Source organism: Papio anubis, chromosome 2 (assembly GCF_008728515.1).
Source record: "Papio anubis isolate 15944 chromosome 2, Panubis1.0, whole genome shotgun sequence".
Taxonomy (NCBI): domain Eukaryota; kingdom Metazoa; phylum Chordata; class Mammalia; order Primates; family Cercopithecidae; genus Papio; species Papio anubis.
This window is the reverse complement of record NC_044977.1, coordinates 51871715-51890521: the sequence shown is the minus strand read 5'-3', so window position 1 is coordinate 51890521 and position 18807 is coordinate 51871715. Positions and strand designations below refer to the sequence as shown.

General features: G+C 44.6%; 1 pseudogene; it reads right to left on the bottom strand.

Moving 5' to 3' along the window:
• Positions 1–16253: 16253 nt before the first annotated feature.
• On the bottom strand, positions 16254–18547 carry LOC108584365 (annotated as a pseudogene).
• Between the last annotated feature and the right edge of the window lie 260 nt (positions 18548–18807).

Below are 18807 nucleotides of genomic sequence, written 5' to 3'. Positions count from 1 at the left end.
CGTCTTGCTCTGTCGCCTAGGCTGGTTGGAGTGCAGTGGCATGATCTCGGCTCCCTGCAAGCTTCGCCTCCCGGGTTCCCGCCATTCTCCTGCCTCAGCCTCCCGAGTTGCTGGGACTACAGGTGCCTGCCACCACGCCCAGCTAACTTTTTGTATTTTTAGTAGAGATGGGGTTTCACCATGTTAATCAGGATGGTCTCGATCTCCCGACCTTGTGATCTACCCACCTGGGACTCCCAAAGTGCTGGGATTATAGGCGTGAACCACCGCACCCGGCCTCTTTCTTTCTTTTTGAGACATGGTCTTGCGCTGTTGCCCAGGCTGGAGTGCAGTGGGCACCATCTCTGCTCACTGCAACCTCCACCTTCTGGGTTCCAGGGATTCTCCCACCTTAGACTACTGAGTAGCTGGGATTATAGGTGTAGACCACCCGTACCCAGCTAATTTTTTGGTATTTTTAGTAGAAAGAGGGTTTTGCCATGTTGTTCAGGCTGGTCCTGTGCTCAAGCAATCCTCCCACTTCAGTCTCCCAAAGTGCTGGGATTACAGGCATGAGCCACCATGCCCGGCCAGCTTGTTCCTTGTTATTGCAAAGTAGTGTGGATGTTCAGATTCTACGGTGTGGATAGGCAAGTGCTGGTTGGCCATTTACCCAGTGAGGGGCATCTGATTGTTTCCAGTTTGGGTCTATTATGAATAAAACTGCTATAAATATTCATATACAGGGCTGGGCGTGGTGGCTCACGCCTGTAATTGCAGCACTTTGGGAGGCTGAGGCAGGCGGATCACAAGGTCAGGAGATCGAGACCATCCTGGCTAACGCAGTGAAACCCTTTCTTGGCCGGGCGCGGTGGCTCAAGCCTGTAATCCCAGCACTTTGGGAGGCCGAGACGGGCGGATCACGAGGTCAGGAGATCGAGACCATCCTGGCTAACACGGTGAAACCCCGTCTCTACTAAAAATACAAAAAACTAGCCGGGCGCGGTGGCGGGCACCTGTAGTCCCAACTACTCGGGAGGCTGAGGCAGGAGAATGGCGTGAACCCGGGAGGCGGAGCTTGCAGTGAGCTGAGATCCGGCCACTGCACTCCAGCCTGGGCAGCAGAGCGAGACTCCGTCTCAAAAAAAAAAAAAAAAAGAAAACCTTTCTCTACTAAAAATACAAAAAATTAGCCGGGCGTGGTGGCGAGCTCCTGTAGTCCCAGCTACTCAGGAGGCTGAGGCAGGAGAATGGTGTGAACCTGGAAGGCGGAGCTTGCAGTGAGCTGAGATCACGCCACTGCACTCCATCCTGGGAGACAGAATGAGATTCCGTCTCAAAAAAAAAAAAAAAAAAAATTCATATAGGTTTTTGCATGAAAATAAGTTTATATTTCTCTAGGATAAGTGCCAGGAGTGCAACTACTGAGTTGTATGGTAGTTGCACGTTTGGTACTTTAAGAAACTGCCATACTCCGTTGGGCGTGGTGGCTTAGCCTGTAATACCAGCACTTTGAGAGGCCAAAGTGGGCGGATCACCTGAGGTCAGGAGTTCAAGACCAGCCTGACCAACATGGTAAAACCCTGCCTCTACTAAAAATACAAAATTAGCCGGTCGTGGTGGCACATGTCCGTAATCCCAGCTACTCGGGAGGGTGAGGCAGGAGAATTGCTTAAAACTGGGAGGCAGAGGTTGCAGTGAGGCAAGATTGCACCACTGCACTCTAGCCTGGAAAAGAGAGAAACAAAGAAAGAAAAGAAAGAAAAGAAGAAAGAAAGAAAGAAAGAGAGAGAGAGAGAGAGAGGGAGAGAGAGAGAAAGAAAGAAAGAAAGAAAGAAAGAAAGAAAGAAAGAAAGAAAGAAAGAAAGAAAGAAAGAAAGAGAAAGAAAGAAAGAAAGAAAGACAGGAAAGACAGGAAAGAAAAGAGAAAAGAAAGAAAAGAAAGAAAGAAACTGCCATACTCTTTTTCTACAGTGTCTGTACCCTTTTATATTCCTACCAGCAATGTATGAGTCATTTAATTTCTCCACATCCTTGCCAGCATTTGGTGTTGTCACTATTTTTTATTTTAATCATTCTGATTGGTGTCATTGTGCATTTTGCTAATGGCTAATGATACTCGACATCTTTTCATGTTGTTATTCACCATCTATATATATACATCCTCTTTGACGAAATGTCTGCTCATATCTTTTGCCCTTTTTCTAATTGGATTGCTTGTATTTTTGCTGTTGAGTGTTAAGAGTTATTTATATATAGCAGATAGTAATCTTTTGTCAGGTATGTGGTTTGCAAATATTTTCTCCAGTCCATAGGCCACCCTTTGACAATGCTGAACAGTTATTCGCTTACCTAGTTCACAGGACTCTGAGATGCCAGCTGAACAGGCATTCTCTTATCTAGTTCACAGGACTCTGAGATGCCAGCTGAACAGGCATTCTTGGGGACAGTTCACAGATGCAGAAACACAGGTCTAAAGGATAAAAGGACTTTCCCACAAATGCACAAGGAGTTTAGGGGCAGAGGTGGGACCAGAACCCAGATCTCCTGACCCTCGGCCTAGTGATCAGACCAACTTGTGGAACGAGATGTCCTCCCTTTCCCTCCCCTCTCATCCTGAATGGATGCTTACCACACAGCCACAGCTCTAGTTGAGCTTGCTGAAGCCAGACAAAGGAGAGGGATGTCTGTTCCTGGGGAAGGGCCAGTCTTCAAAAAGGACCCTATGTCCAGAAAATAGGCACTTTCCTCCAGGTGAGGGAAGATCTTGCTCAAGCGTCTACACTGTGCCAGGCACTGTACCAGGTGCTAGGTGGCAGGGAGGGTAAGTACCATTGCATTTAATAGCAGGGGGCCAAGCAGTGAGACCAGAAGTTGAATGCAGGGACTCTGCTCTTAAAACCCCACTTCTTCCTATTACTAACTGTCTTCCAGCCAAAAGAGGATTTCTCAGTCAGCCATGGAGACAGAAAAAACAGCAGGAAGGGAAATTGAGAGTGAGACAGAGGAGACAAAGGAAAAGGGAGTGATATGGTTTGGCTCTGTGTCCCCACCCAAATCTCATCTTGAATTGTACTCCCGTAATTCCCACATGTTGTGGAGGCACCTGGTGGGAGATAATTGAATCATGAGGGCAGTTTCCCCCATACTGTTCTCATGGTAGTAAGTCTCACGAAATCTGATGGCAAGGGGTAAGCTGTTTTGCTTGGCTCTCATTCTTTCTCGTCTGCCGCCATGTGAGACCTGCCTTTCACCTTCCACCATGATTATGAGGCCTCCCCAGCCACGTGGAACTATAAGTCCAATAAAACTCTTTCTTTTGTAAATTGCCCAGTCTCAGGTATGTCTTTACCAGCACTGTGAAAACAGACTAATACAGTGAGTGAGAGGAGAAATCCACGAAGGCCTCCAGGAGGCTGTGACAGTTGGTTTTGAAGGTTGGTTGGGGGTCGTTTTTTGTTTTGTTTTTTTAACAACTTCTCCCACCCCCTGACAGAAGCAGCATCAATTCCTTACAGCAACTTGAGTAAAATACTGGTAAACAAAGAAATCAAAACAAAAATCTCCTGGAATTCCCACCATCCAGAAATAACCACTGTTGATCTAGGTGTATGTATCCTTCATCTTTTTTCTATCCACAAATACTTTGTTACGAACGTGAACTCAGGCTGTACAGGCTGCTTTATGAGGTTCTAGTGCAGGTTCCCCCCAGAAACACTGCAGGCTGAGCCTTCTTGCAGTTTATTCCTAAGAGAGGAGGAGGGAGCATCTTATGGAGGGGGCATATGTGAAGGAACCACACATAGACCATTCACTTGGGTGGGGATTGCTTTCTGCCCTCCGACATCTGGTAGACCGGACATGTTCTCTAATCTGGGAGTGCTGAATTAGTAAGACTCATGAGGCGGGTGTCTAAAACCACTTTTTCTAATCACCCTCCTCTCCATCTGTCTGCCTGTCTCTGTTTCTCAGTTCATTCCACATTGTGAAAGGGAAAGGGGCTGTTGTTTATTAACATCCTAAATTGAAATCACCAAATAGTATGAAGAATTTGACATTTTAGTCAATGTTTTTCTTAACAACTTTTTAAATGGCGGCTTTATATAGCTGCATCATAGTTTACTTGACCATTCCCAAGTGTGGACATCCAGGCTTTCTCCTCAGTCTTTTGAAATAAAATTAATCCTGTTAATCTGTGTGAAAGATGGGAGTTAGAAGGGCTGTAGGGAGCAGCTAGGCTCAAGGCTTGGCAAACCCTTTGTGTAAGTGACCAGAGATAGTGTTTTGAGCTTTGCAGGCCAGGCAGTGTCTGTGGCAGCGTGGTGGCGGCAGGGAAGCATTCTGGACACACAACATTGTTCCAAAAATGTAATTCTCTGCAAGTCCCATTGCTGAAACTGCCTGTTGTAACTTGATAACAATTTTATCTGTAACTACGGAACCTGTCCTAACTCTAGGACTAACTTTGCCCACCACTGTTGCTCACCAACCAGAGCTTGCCACCAGTTCCCCAGAACCTTACTGGTGCCAGTGCACTTTCTCAAAGAGCAATACGTTTCTCCTTTAAAAAAAAAACTCCAACCTCTTCTCTGTTCTTTGGCCATACCAAAAGACTACCCAGGCTGTGTGTATGCCCCAAATTGCAGTTCTTCCTTCACCACTAAGACAGTTTAATTTCAGATATTTGTTTCATGCATTTTTAGTTTGACTTTGACAACATTAATAGCAAATTCTAAATGAATGAGTGTGGCTGTATTCCAAAAACAGGTGGCAGGAGAGTTTGAGCTGTGGGTCACAGTTTGCCAAACCATGAACTACAACAAAGGTGGGAAAGAGCAGGATGTGTTGGGGAATAAAACACGAGAAAGTACAAAAATATACTCTGCAGTACGTATGTAGAGCAGGAAGCAAAGAGAGACCCATTGATGTCCACTGAAGAACTAGGTGGTATTAACTCCTTGTGGCAGAAACTGTTTCCCCTTTTCCATAGTAATAGCTGGGCACATGGCTACTAGAATATAGACCACACTTTCCAGTGCCAGAATATACACTAGTGGCAGCTTCTGACAATGTTGCTTAAAACACATCTGGCATATGATCTTTGTCCCTTTTTTCTCTTCCTCAGTCCAACTAGCTGGAAGCCAGTATAGAAAGCTCACAGAATGCAAGGTTAATATATGAAAGTCAGTTAAATTCTTTTTTTTTTTTTTTTTTTTGAGACCGAGTCTCGCTCTGCCACCCAGGTTGGAGGGCAGTGGCAAGATCTCGGCTCATTGCAAGCTCCGCCTCCCAGGTTCACGCCTTTCTCCTGCCTCAGCCTCCCGAGTAGCTGGGATTACAGGTGCCCGCCACCACACCCAGCTATTTTTTTTGTATTTTTAGTACAGACGGGGTTTCACCATGTTGGCCAGGATGGTCTCCGTCTCCTGACCTTGGCATCCACACGCCTCAGGCTCCCAAAGTGCTAGGATTACAGGCATGAGCCACCGCGCCAGGCCTGCATTCTTTTTTTTTTTTTTTTTTTTAAGATGAAGTCTTGCTCTGCCGCCCAGCCTGGAGTGCAGTGGTGCGATCTCAGCTCCTTGCAACCTCCGCCTCCCGGGTTCAAGCGACTCTTCTGCCTCACCCTCCCGAGTAGCTGGGATTATGGGTGCCCCACACAATGCCCGGCTATTTTTTGTTATTTTTAGTAAAGACAAGGTTTCACCCTGTTGGCCAGGCTGGTTTTGAACTCCCGACCTCATGATCCATCTGCCTCAGCCTCCCAATGTGTCCGGAATTGGTTCCTTCCGGTGGGTTCTTGGTCTCGCTGACTTCTAGAATGAAGCCTCAGACCCTCGCAGTGAGTGTTACAGCTCTTAAAAGATGGTGTCTCCCGAGTTTGTTCCTTCAGATGTTCAGATGTGTCCAGAGTTTTTTCCTTCTGGTGGGTTCCTGGTCTCGCTGACTTAAGGAGTGAAGCCGCAAACCTTCGCAGTGAGTGTTACAGCTCACAAAGGTAGCGTGCACCCAAACACTGAGCAGTAGCAAGATTTGTCCCAAAGACCAAAAGAATAAAGCTTCCCCACTGCGGAAGAAACCCGAATCACTTGCCGCTGCTGGCTGGGGATGGGGGGGGGGGGTGGCCAGCTTTTATTACCTTATTCCCTGCCCGTCCTGCTGATTGGTCCCATTGCTGGGGGTGCTGATTGACCCATTTTACAGAATGCTGATTGGTGCGTTTTTTTTTTTTTTTTTTTTTTTTTTTTTTTTTTTTTTTTTTTTTTGAGGCGGGTCTGCGCTCTGCCCGCCAGGCACCGATTACAGTGGCCAGATCTCAGCTCACTGCAAGCTCCGCCTCCGGGTTCACGCCATTCTCCTGCCTCAGCCTCCCAAGTAGCTGGGACTACAGGCGCCCGCCATCTCGCCCGGCTAGTTTTGTATTTTTTTAGTAGAGGCGGGGTTTCGTGTTCGCCAGGATGGTCTTGATCTCCTGACCTGTTGATCCACCGTCTTCGGCCTCCCAAAGTGCTGGGATTACGGAGAAGCGAGAGCCACCGGCCCGGCGGTCCGTTTTACAGAGTGCTGATTGGTGCATTTACAAGCCTTTAGCTAGACACAGAGCACTGATTGGTGTGTTTACAATCCTTTAGGTAGACAGAAAAGTTCTCCAAGTCCCCACCCGACCAAGCCCAGCCGGCTTCACCTCTCACCAAAGTGCTGGGATTACAGGTGTGAGCCACTATGCTGGGCGAGTTGCATTCTTATATGCTAATAGTATATAATTATAGAGTATATATGTGTGTGTATATGTTATTTATTTATTTATTTGTTTGAGACACAGTCTCACTCTGTTGCCCAGGCTGGAGTGCAGGGGTGCAATTTCAGCTTACTGCAGCCTCTACCTTCCAGGTTCAAGCGATTCTCCTGCCTCAGCCTCTCTCATAGCTGGGATTACAGGCACCTGCCACCACACCTGGCTAGTTTTGTATTTTTGGTAGAGACGGGGTTTCACCATGTTGGCCAGGCTGATCTTGAACTCCTGACCTCAAGTGATCTGCATGCCTCGGCCTCCCAAAGTGCTGGGATTACAGATGTGAGCCACTGTTCCCGGCATATATATAATGTATAACATCACCTATAAAAAGAAATACTTAGGAATAAGCCTTACAAAATGTGTATAAGATCTGTATATGGAAAACACCCTGATGAAAGAAATCAAAGAAGATCTAGATAAATGGGGAGATATTCTGTGTTCATAGGTTGTAAAGACTTAATACTGTTAAGATGTCAGTTCTTCCCAATTTGATCTATTGGTTCTATTGGTTCAACACAATCCTAATAAAATCCCAGCAAAGTATTTTGTAGACATTAACAAACCGATTCTAAAACGTCCATGGAAAGGCAAAAACCCTAGAGTAGCTAGCACGATACTGAAGAAGAGCAAAGTCAGAGAACTTACACTAGCTGATTTCAAGGCTTGCTATAAAGTTATAGTAATCAAGACAGTGTGGTATTGACAAAGGAATGAATAGGTCAATGGGAAAGAATAGAGAACCCAGAAACATCTACAAAAATATAGTCAAAGTTGGGCATGGTGGCTCACTCCTGTAATCCCAGCACCTTGGGAGGTCGAAGCAGGAGGATTGCTTGAGGCCAGGAGTTCAAGACCAGCCTGGGAAACAAAATGAGCTCCTCTGATTTCTAAAAATATTAGAAAAAAATATAGTCGACTGGCCAGGCACGGTGTCTCATGCCTGTAATCCCAGCACTTTGGGAGGCCGAGGCTGGCGGATCACAAGGTCAGGAGATGGAGACCATCCTGGCTAACACGGTGAAACCCCATCTCTATTAAAAAATACAAAAAATTAGCCTGGCGCAGTGGCGGGCGCCTGTAGTCCCAGTTATTTGGGAGGCTGAGGCAGGAGAATAGCATAAACCCGGGAGGCTGAGCTTACAGTGAGCCAAAATCGCACCACTGCACTCCAGCCTGGGTGACAGAGCGAGACTCCATCTCAGAAAAAAAAGAAAAAGAAAAAGAAAAAGAAAAGTTGTACTTTTGTACTTTTTCTGCAAAAAACAAAAAAAAACAAAAAAAAACAAACAAACAAACAAAACTACACACAGACCTTACATCTTCCAAAAAATTAACTCAAAATGAATCATAGGGCCTGGCATAGTGGCTCATGCCCATAATCCCAGCATTTTGGGAAGGCTAAGGCAGGTAGATTGCTTGAGTCCAGGAGTTCGAGACCAGCCTGGCCAATATGGTGAAACCCCACCTCTGCTAAAAATACAAAAATGCATGCGCCTCTGGTCCCAGCTATTCAGGAGGCTGAGGTGGGAGGATTGCTGGAATCTGGAAGGCAGATGTTGCAGTAAGCTGAGATCGCACCACTGCACTCCAGCCTGGGCAACAGAGTGAGCCACTGCACTCGGCCCAAGTTGGACTTTATTAAAAGTAACACTTACTGCTATACCCTATCTCAAAAAAAAAAAAAAGAAATAAAAATCATAGACCTAAATGCAAAACATAAAACTATAAAATGCGTAGAGGAAAATATAAGAGAAAATCAGTGTGAGCTTGGGTTTGGCGATGAGTTTTTAGATACAACATTAAAAGCATGATTCATGAAAGAAAAAAGTTGGACTTTCTTTCTTTTATTTATTTATTTATTTATTTACTTATTTATCTATTTATTGAGATGGAGTCTCGCTCTGTTGCCAGGCTGGAGTGCAGTGGCAGGATCTTGGCTCACTGCAACCTCTGCCTCCTGAGATCAAGCAATTCTCCTGCCTTAGCCTCCTGAGTAGCTGGGACTACAGGCATGCACCATCACGTCCAGCTAATTTTTGTATTTTTAGTAGAGACAGGGTTTCACCATGTTGGCCAGGTTGGTCTCTACCTGTTGACCTCGTGATCTGCTGGCCTTGGCCTCCCAAAGTGCTGGGATTACAGGCGTGAGCCACTGCACTTGGCCCAAGTTGGACTTTATTAAAAGTAACACTTACTGCTATACCAAAGACACTGTTAAGAGAATAAAAAAAGCAGCCACACACTGAGAAGCAATAATTACAAATTACATTTCTGGTAAAGGACTTATATCAAAAAATATACAAATAACTCTTAAAATTCAACAGTAAGAAAACAAACAACCCATTTAATAATGTTACAAAGATCTTAACAGATAGCTCACCAAAGAAGAATACAGATAGCAAATAGGCACAAAATAATACTTAACCTCAATTTTTTTTTTTTTTTTTTTTTGAAATAGAGTCTCGCTCTGCGCTCTGTTCCCCCGGCTGGAGTGCAGCGGCACAATCTCGGCTCACAGGAAGCTCTGCCTCCTGGGTTCAAGCAATTCTCCTGTCTCAGCCTCAGCTGGGACTGCAGGCACATGCCACCATGCCCATCTAATTTTTGTATTTTTAGTAGAGATAGGGTTTCACCATCTTGGTCAGGCTGGTTATGAACTCCTGACCCCGGGTGATCCACCTACCTCGGCCTTCCAAAGTGCTGGGATTACAGGTGTGAGCCACCGTGCCCAGCCAACCTCTTTTGTTTTTAGGGAATTGCAAATTAAAACAACAATGAGCAATCACTACACACTTACTCTAATAGCTAAAATCCAAAAAACTGACACCACCAAATGCTGGTAAGGATGTGAAGCAACTGGATTCATTGTTAGTGGGAATGCAAAATGGTACGGTCACTTTAGAATACAGTTTTGGCAGTTTCTTATAAGCTTACCACATATATAGCTTTACCGTACCTTCCAGCCAGCAATCACATTCCTAGGTAATTATGCAACTGATCTGAAACTTACCTCCACACAAAAGCCCGCACATGAATGTTTGTAGCAGCTTTATTCATAATAGCTAAACACTGGAAGCAACCAAGATGTCCTTTGATTGGTGAATGGGTAAACAAACTACAGTACATCCATAAAATGGAATATTCTTCAGCAATAAAAAGAAATGCACTATTGTTGATGATAAACACAGCCAGACATTAGTTAGAGCAGTGAAAACAGATTTTATTCAGTAACTACTGACAGCAGGGGAAAGAGCTGAGCTCCATTCCAATTTGTGCAGAGGTGATTTGGATGTTTTAAAGGGAGAATGAGGGAGCCAGGAGAGCGGGTCTCTGTAGAATCAGAGAACTGAAAAATTACAAAGGGTTGGTCAGTGCAATTAGGCCAGCTCTGTTTGTTCTATCCTCCCTCAGAGAGTGGGAGACAGAGGCCCTAACATCATGAAACGTTCCTGATGATTACATTTCAGAGGAATGGCTTTCAGGTCCTTGAGAAAAACTCTTCTGAGTTATAAGAGATACATATTTGCAATTGTAAGCTGTTTCTAGTACATGCTTTAAGAAAGGGAGGTCAGAGGCTTATCATGAGATATTGGCTAGAATAGACAGTAAGTTCTCCAGGCAACTTGAGCTTTCTCAGCCATTTTAACAAGGTCTGGGGTCATTCTAGGGACATGTTCTTATGGTCAAATCTCTTAGTGCAGGGGTTTAGATGGATTGTTATATGCCAAGAGTTCTGTCTACCTCCCCTCCCCTCCCCTCCCCTTCCCTTTTTTCTTTTCTTTTCAGACCGAGTCTCGCTCTGTTGCCCAGGCTGGAGTGCAATGGCATGATCTTGGCTCACTGCAACCTCCACCTCCAGGGTTCAAGCGATTCTCTTGCCTCAGCCTCCCTAGTAGCTAAGATTACAGGTGTCTGCCACCATGCTCAGCTAATTTTTGTAGTTTAGTAGAGATGGGGTTTCACCATATCGGTCAGGCTGGTTCGAACTGCTGACCTCAGGTGATCTGCCTGCCTCAGCCTCGCAAAGTGCTGGGATTATAAGCATGAGCCACTGCGCCTGGCTAAGTTCTGCAGTTCTCGTGGAAAGACATAGATGAATATTAAATGCATATTACTAAGTAAAAGATGTCAGTCTGAAAAGGCTATATTCTGTATGCTTCCAACTATACGACATTCTGTAAAAGGCAAAATTATAGGCCAGGCGCGGTGGCTCACACCTGTAATCCCAGCACTTTGGGAGGCCAAGGCGGGCAGATCATGAGGTCAGGAGATCAAAACCATCCTGGCTAACACGGTGAAACTCCGTCTCTACTAAAAATACAAAAAGTTAGCCAGGCGCGGTGGCAGGTGCCTGTAATCCCAGCTACTCAGGAGGCTGAGGCAGAAGAATGGCATGAACCCAGGAGGCAGAGTTTGCAGTGAGCCGAGATCACGCCACTACACTCCAGCCCGGGCGATAGAACGAGACTCCATGTCAAAAAAAAAAAAAAAAAAGGCAAAATTATAGAGACAGTAGAATGATCAGTTGTTGCCAGGGGCTCCAGAAGAAGGAGGAAAAGGTGACTAGGTAAAGCAGAGGGGATTTTTTAGGATGATGAAGGTATATACAGCAACTATATATAATACTCTAATAGTGAATTCACAACACTATGCATTTGTCAAAACCTATAGAACTTTACAGCACAAAGGATGAATCTTAACGTGTGCAAAGTTTCTAAAATCATTTAGGAGGTCAGGGGATTTCGGGGTGGAAAGCAGAATGTGATGAAACAATGCAACTGCATTATAAATGTATGCAACCACCTCACTGAATGCAGGGTGGGAGAAAGGTGCTGACCTAAGTAATTCAGGCAGATCCCAAAACCAGGGCTCAGTCTGGGAGGGTTCTTAGCTTCACTCAGGAAAGATTTCAAGAGGGAGCCAACAGTGAAGAAAGCAAGTTTATTCGAGCAATGTTGTACAGCAAAATGGCTGCTCCACAGACAGAACAGGGCTTTCTTATGGGCAGAGTGGCCTAAAGTAGCACTACTGGATTGCTGGCTAGCTCTATTTATACTCACACTCAATTATGTGCAAAATAAGGGGTGGGTTATTCACAAACTTTCTGGAAAAGGGGCGGGGCATCCCCAGAATCATATAAGGTAACTTCTGGGTCGTTGCCATGGCAGCATTTGTAAACGGTCGTGGCACTGGTGGAAGTGACATGCCAATGCAAATAAGCAGTGAGGGTAACTAGAGGTTGCTTTCGTGGCCATCTTGGTCCTAATTGGTTTGGGCTGCCTTCTTTGTAAATCCTGTTTAGATAAGGAGGGTTGTGAAAAGAAGTCCTGTTGATCTCCTACCTCATAAGTAACTTTGGAAATGAATGGAATCTGCAAAACTAAAGACACAAGAAGATATACACAAGCACTATCCTCTAGTCTGTGAAGCTGTTTCCCATGGGGTACAGGTTAGCCACTGTGATATCACTATGTGTGTGTGTGTGTATATATATATATATATACACACACACATATATATATACTTGGAGAATTGGGTAAATGAGTGGCCAGGATTCTCATTGTTGGAGTAGGAGTTATAGTGAAACAAGGGGAGGAAGCTAGAATTATCCATTGGATAATGGATTCAAATTGGACACATCAGTATAAATTTGTGTTTAGTTTAATAGAGATACAAATAATTACATATAGAAATATACATAGATATGTGGATATGCATGGATTAGTATACATACATCTATCTCCTTGTCTATCAGCTGAGAGAGTCTACAAGCAATGACACCCCAGTAGGAACAATTATATCTAGCAGCCAAAACTTGATTTCTAATACCATTCTCCAGTAAAAGGAACCAGGGATACTTGGAGAAATAGCTGATTTTCAGGAAATATGCAAGATGAGCCTGAAGCATCTTCTAATGCCAGTAAATAAGGAAGTGCTCAAACACGCACACACTCACATGGACACATGAGATCAGGGTATGTCAAAGGAACACAGGAACCAACTGAAAGAGTTCCCAATGGCCAAAGCTGGAACAATTAAAAAAAAAAAAAAAGTAAAGTAGTATTGGATTAGAACTCAAAGTATAAAATATCCATAAGTCCATACTTATATAAATAGATGGTTAAATAAATAAATAAATGTGGGAGAATAGATGAATATCTAGTGCAGAACAATTTCAAATAATTTATGTAGATAATCCTCCCTTAAGGAAGTGGAGCATAACACCCCACTCCTTAGATGTGGGCTGCACATAGTGACTTTCTTTTGAAAAGTAGAGTATGGAAAGAGAGGTGGGGGAAAGGAATAACTTTATAGTGAAGAAACCTGACAAACACTACTTCAAGCTAGGTGGTGAAGGTTAACATCAACAGTGATAATTCATGCTGATATTATGCACCCCAGAGATGTGATGAGAATGATGCTTTACCTCTGTGGTCTTCCTTACAGGAGCTCATTACCCCAGTCTAATTATAATAAAAACATCAGACAAATCTCAGCTGAAGGTCATTCTGTAAAATACTTTAACAGTACTCCTCAAAACTGTCAGCATCATCAAGAACAGGGAGAGTCTGAGAAACTGTGATATGGTTTGGTTTTGTGTCCCCACCCGAATCTCATCTCGAATTGTAATTCCCATAATTCCCACGTGTCAAAGGTGGGACCAGGTGGAGGTAATTGGATCATGGGGGCGGTTTCGCTCATGCTATTCTCGTGATAGTGAGTGAGTTCTCATGAGATCTGATGGTTTTATAAGCGTCTGGCATTTCCCCTACTTGCACTCACTCCATCCTGCCACTCTGTCAAGAAGGTGCCTGCTTCTCTTTGCCTTCTACCATGCTATATAAGTTTCTGAGGCCTTCCCAGCAATGCAGAACTGTGAGTCAACTAAACCTGTTTCCTTTATAAATTATTCAGTCTTGGGTATTTCTTCATAACAGTGTGAGAACAGTCTAATACAAACTATCATAACCAAGATGAGCCTAAGGAGACATGACAACTAAAGGTGGTATCCTGGAACCAAAAAAGAACTTTAGGTAGCCAGGCGCAGTTGTTCATGCCTATAATCCCAGCATTTTGGGAGGCTGAGGAGGGCGGATCACCTCAGGTCAGGAGTTAGAGACCAGCCTGGCCAACATGGCAAAACCCCATCTCTACTAAAAATACAAAAATTAGCCAGGCATGGTGGCGCATGCCTGTAGTCCCAGCTACTCAGGAGGCTGAGGCAGGAGAATCACTTGAACCCGGGAGGTAGAGGTTGCAGTGAGCCAAGACTGTGCCACTGCACTGCAGCCTGGGTGAGACTCCGTCTCAAAAACAAAAACAAAAAAACCCCAAAAAACAAACAAAAAAAGGACATTAGGTAAAAACCAAGGCAACCTGAAAGAGATATAGTCTTTTAGTTAATAATAATGTATCAACAGTGGTTCATTAATTGTGACAAATATACCATATCAATGTAAAATTGTTAATAATATGGGGAACTGGATGTGGAGATATAGGAATCTTTCTATTGTGTTCACAATTTTTCCATAATTCTAAAACTGTTCTAAAATTAAAAGATTATTTTAAGAAATGTGAGGAACAAAGAACTAAAAACTGGATAGAAAAATGGGAGAAATATATTAATAGATAATTCACAAAAAGATATAAAAAGGGCCTCCATACATTTGAAAAAAATCACACTCATAATTAGAGAAATGCAAATTAAAACAACACTGAGATACCATTTCTCACCCATAAGATTGACAGAGACTAAAATGCATGACAACACATGCATTTGCATAACACATAGGCTGTGGGGAAACAGACATTTTCCCACACTGCTGGTGAGAATGCAAACTGGTGCAGCCCTTGTGGAGGAGAATTTGGCAGTAGCTAAGAAAGCTACAAACGCATTTACCTTTTGACTCAGTAATCCCTCCCCTTGGAATCTACCTGAAGATAAAAAACATGAGGCCGGGTGCAGTGGGTCACACCTGTAATCCCAGCACTTTGGGAGGCTGAGGCAGGAGAATTGCTTCACTGGAGTGAATTCACTGGAGTGAATTGCCACTGCACTCCAGCCTGGGTGACAAAATGAGACCCTGTCTCAGAAGAAAAGAAAGAAAATGCATATTTATAAGGCTATTCGTTGCAGCATTATTTATAATTACAAAATATTGGAAAAAAACTTAAATGTCCATAGATAGAAGAGTGGTTGAATAAACTATGACATCTCCAGCAATGGAGTACCATATAGCTGAAAAAATGGATGAGATCTCTATGAGTTGATATGGGGTGATTTCCATATATACAGTTAAGGGGGAAAGAAAGCAAAGTGCAAAAAAGTATCCATGGCATGCTACTGGTCGTGTAAGAAAGAAGAGGTTATAGGAAAATACACATTTCTGCTCATTTGTGCAAAAGAAATCTAGAAAAGGTAAACCAGAAATTAAAGAGTTTGGCTACCTACAGAGGGTATGTTGAATGGGGTGACAAGAAGGAAGGTATGGAAGCGACACTTTATTGAGTATACCTTTTTGGTTAGCCTTGACTCCAGGAACAATAGTAATGTTTCACATACTCCCCAGATAAAGAAACAATTAAAACCAACCAGGGGTGGGCGCAGTGGCTGAAGCCTGTAATCCCAGCACTTTGGGAGGCCGAGACGGGCGGATCATGAGGTCAGGAGATTGAGACCATCCTGGCTAACACGGTGAAACCCCGTCTCTACTAAAAAATACAAAAAACTAGCCTGGCGAGGTGGCGGGCGCCTGTAGTCCCAGCTACTCAGGAGGCTGAAGCAGGAGAATGGCGTAAACCCGGGAGGCGGAGCTTGCAGTGAGCTGAGATCCAGCCACTGCACTCCAGCCTGGGTGACAGAGCGAGACTCCGTCTCAAAAACAAAACAAAACAAAACAAAACAAAAACAAAAAAAAACCAACCAGAACGTTGGGGAAACCCAAGCTGGAATACAAACACTAGCAAATCAACCTAACTTTATTCCAAATGAATAACAGACCATACCAAAGGGACGGAAAAGACCTAACTTAAGTTTAACTGTGGAATATATAATTTGAATGGGATTCTGTAAGGCTACAGACAAAAAGAACTGCATATAAATACTGTACTCTAGTTAGCAAATTTGTTTCTCACTGGGGTATGGGTTAACAATTCTGCAAGTAGTGTATATGTATACTAGGATTGAACAAATAAGTAAATATAGCTAATGAGAACAAGATTTATTACTGTAAAAAAAAAAATAGTTACAAATGGCTGGGCACAGTGGCTCATGCCTGTAATCCCAGCACTTTGGGAGGCCGAGGTGGGTGGATCACCTGAGGTCAGGAGTTCAAGACCAGCCTGGCCAACATGGTGAAACCCTGCCTCTACTAAAAATACAAAAATTAGCCGGGCGTGGTGGCGTGTGCCTGTAATCCCAACTCTGGGGGGCTGAGGCAGGAGGATCGCTTGAACTTGGGAGGCGGAGCTTGCAATGAGCTGAGATCATGCCACTGTACTCCAGCTTGGGCAACAGAGCAAGACTCCATCTCAAAAGGAAAAAAAAAGTTACAAACAAGAAAAGATAGAGGGATAGAATGAACCCTTTAGTGTTGGGTTGAAATCAGATATCTCAGTATGAACTTGTGGGGTTTTTTATAGATAGAGATGTATGTGTGTGAGAGTTAGTGTACACATACATATTTTATAGCTTTGTCCTCTGAGAGGACCTAGAAGAAATGACATCTCAGTAGCAATGAGCATAGCCAGAACCCAGATATTGGTTTCTAAGTACCACTTTCCAATAAAAGGAACCAGTGCTCCTTAGAAAAGTGGATGGTGATTATAGGGTTAGAACAGGGAAAATATAAGATAAGCCTAGAATATCTTTTGTTATAAAAATAAATAAATAAAAGAAAGAAAGGAAATGCTCCAAAAAGAATAGGGGCTTGTCAAAGGAACATAGGAGCCAACTTGAAGGAGCTCTCAATGGGCAAACCAAGAGCAATTTGAGGAACAAAATAAATAGTAATGTTATTGGATTGTAACCCAAAATACAGAATGAATATACAGGAGACCACATGTTTATTTGTTGATTTTTAATTTATTATTATTATTTTACCTCTGAACTTTTTATTGGCCTCCTGCTCCCCAAAGGGTACCCTGCTTCTGCTGGCTTAATGTTTCAGAATTTTGGCGTCGTTGGTCTCAGACACCACTTTGCCATCAACTATCTGGCGGGTGGTGGTTTTCTGGATGGTTTGCGTGGAGTTGCCGCTGTCCAGGGCATCAAGATTGAAGTCCTCACCATCTTCCAGCAGGCAGCAGTAGGTGGAAAACTCAGCCTCCAACTTGACCTTGATGTTCAGCAGGGCCTCATACTCCTGGGTCTGGCTGTCCCTCTGCCCGAGTCAGTGACAGCTCTGACTCCAGGTGCAGCAAGATCCCATTGAGCTGCTCTATCTGCAGGGTGTAGCGGGCCTCCACCTCCCTCAGGCTGTTCTCCAAGCTGGGCTTTAGATTTCTCATGGAGTCCAGCTCAATCTCCAAGGACTGGACTGTATGTCTCAGCTCTGTGAGCATCATCTCAGCAGCTCCAACCTCGGCAGACTACATGGTGACCACTGTGGTGCTCTCCTCAATCTGCTGAGACCAGTACTTGTCCAGCTCCTCTCGGTTCTTCTGAGACAGCTTGTCATATTGGGCTTGGATATCTGCCATGATCTTGGTGAGGTCCTGAGATTTGGGGGCATCTACCTCCACGGTCAGCCCAGAGCTGGCAATCTGGGCTTGTAGGCCTTTTACTTCCACCTCGTGGTTCTTCTTCATGAAGAGCAGCTCTTCCTTGAGAGCCACGATCTCTGTCTCCAGCTGCAGCTGAGTGACATTGGTGTCATCAGTGACTTTGCAGAGCCCATGGATGTTGTTCTCCACAGACTGGCGCATGGCCAGCTCTGTCTCATACTTGACTCTAAAGTCATCAGCAGCAAGACGGGCAATGTCGATCTGCAGAACGATGCGGGCATTGTCCACAGTATTTGCAAAGATCTGAGCCCTCAGGTCCTCGATGGTCTTGAAGTAATGGCTCCAAGTCTCTGACCTGAGGTCCCTTCTTCTCCAGGTGCTCCCAGATTTTGCTCTCCAGACTCTGGTTCTCGGTCTCCAGGCTCTGTCTAGGTAGGAGGCCAGGTGGTTGTTCAGGCTTTGCATGGTCTCCTTCTTTTTCTGGATGCCTCCCATTCCTGCCAGACCCCCAGCCAAACCCGCGGCCAGGTCCCCGGACCCTATGCTGCCCTGGAAGCTGGTGGAGCGGGACACAGAGATCCAGGAACCAGAGCCCCCAGCACCTGCATAGACGCTGACCATGCTGCTGACCAGCTGGGCGCCATAGCTGGGCACCTGGACAGAGCCCAGGGACTGGTAGTTGGTGGAGAAGGTGGAGCGATTGCTGAAGCTCATGCTGTCCGGGGAGGAGGGCGAGAGGACAGGACTCAGCTTTGCCGACTACCTATTCTTATTTTTTAATAGAGATGGGGTTTTGTCATGTTGCCCAGGCTGGTCTTGAACTCTTGAGCTCAAGTAATCCTCCTGCCTCGACCTCCCAAAGTGCTGGGACTACAGGCATGAGCCACTGTGCCTGGCCAGAGACCACAGATTTAAATAAATAATTGAAAAATAAATAAATGGGGGAGAAATGACCATATCTTCCTTCCAGAAGAGTTTTAATTAATAAATGTAGAAGGAGACTGGATGCAATGGTGCACTCCTATAATCCCAGCACTTTGGGAGTCTGAGATGGGAGGATCGCTTGAGCTCAGGAGTTTGAGACCAGCTTGGGCAACACAGTGAAACCCTATCTCTACAAAAAATTAGCCAGGCATGGTGGCACAAGCCAGTAGTCCCAGCTACTTAGGAAGCTGAGGTGGGAGGATCACTTAAGTCCAGGAGGTCGAGACTACAGTGAACTGAGATCGCATTACTGCACTCTAGCCTGGGTAACACAGCAAGACCCTGTCTCAAAAAAAGAGAAACAGGGAAATAGAAAAATCACC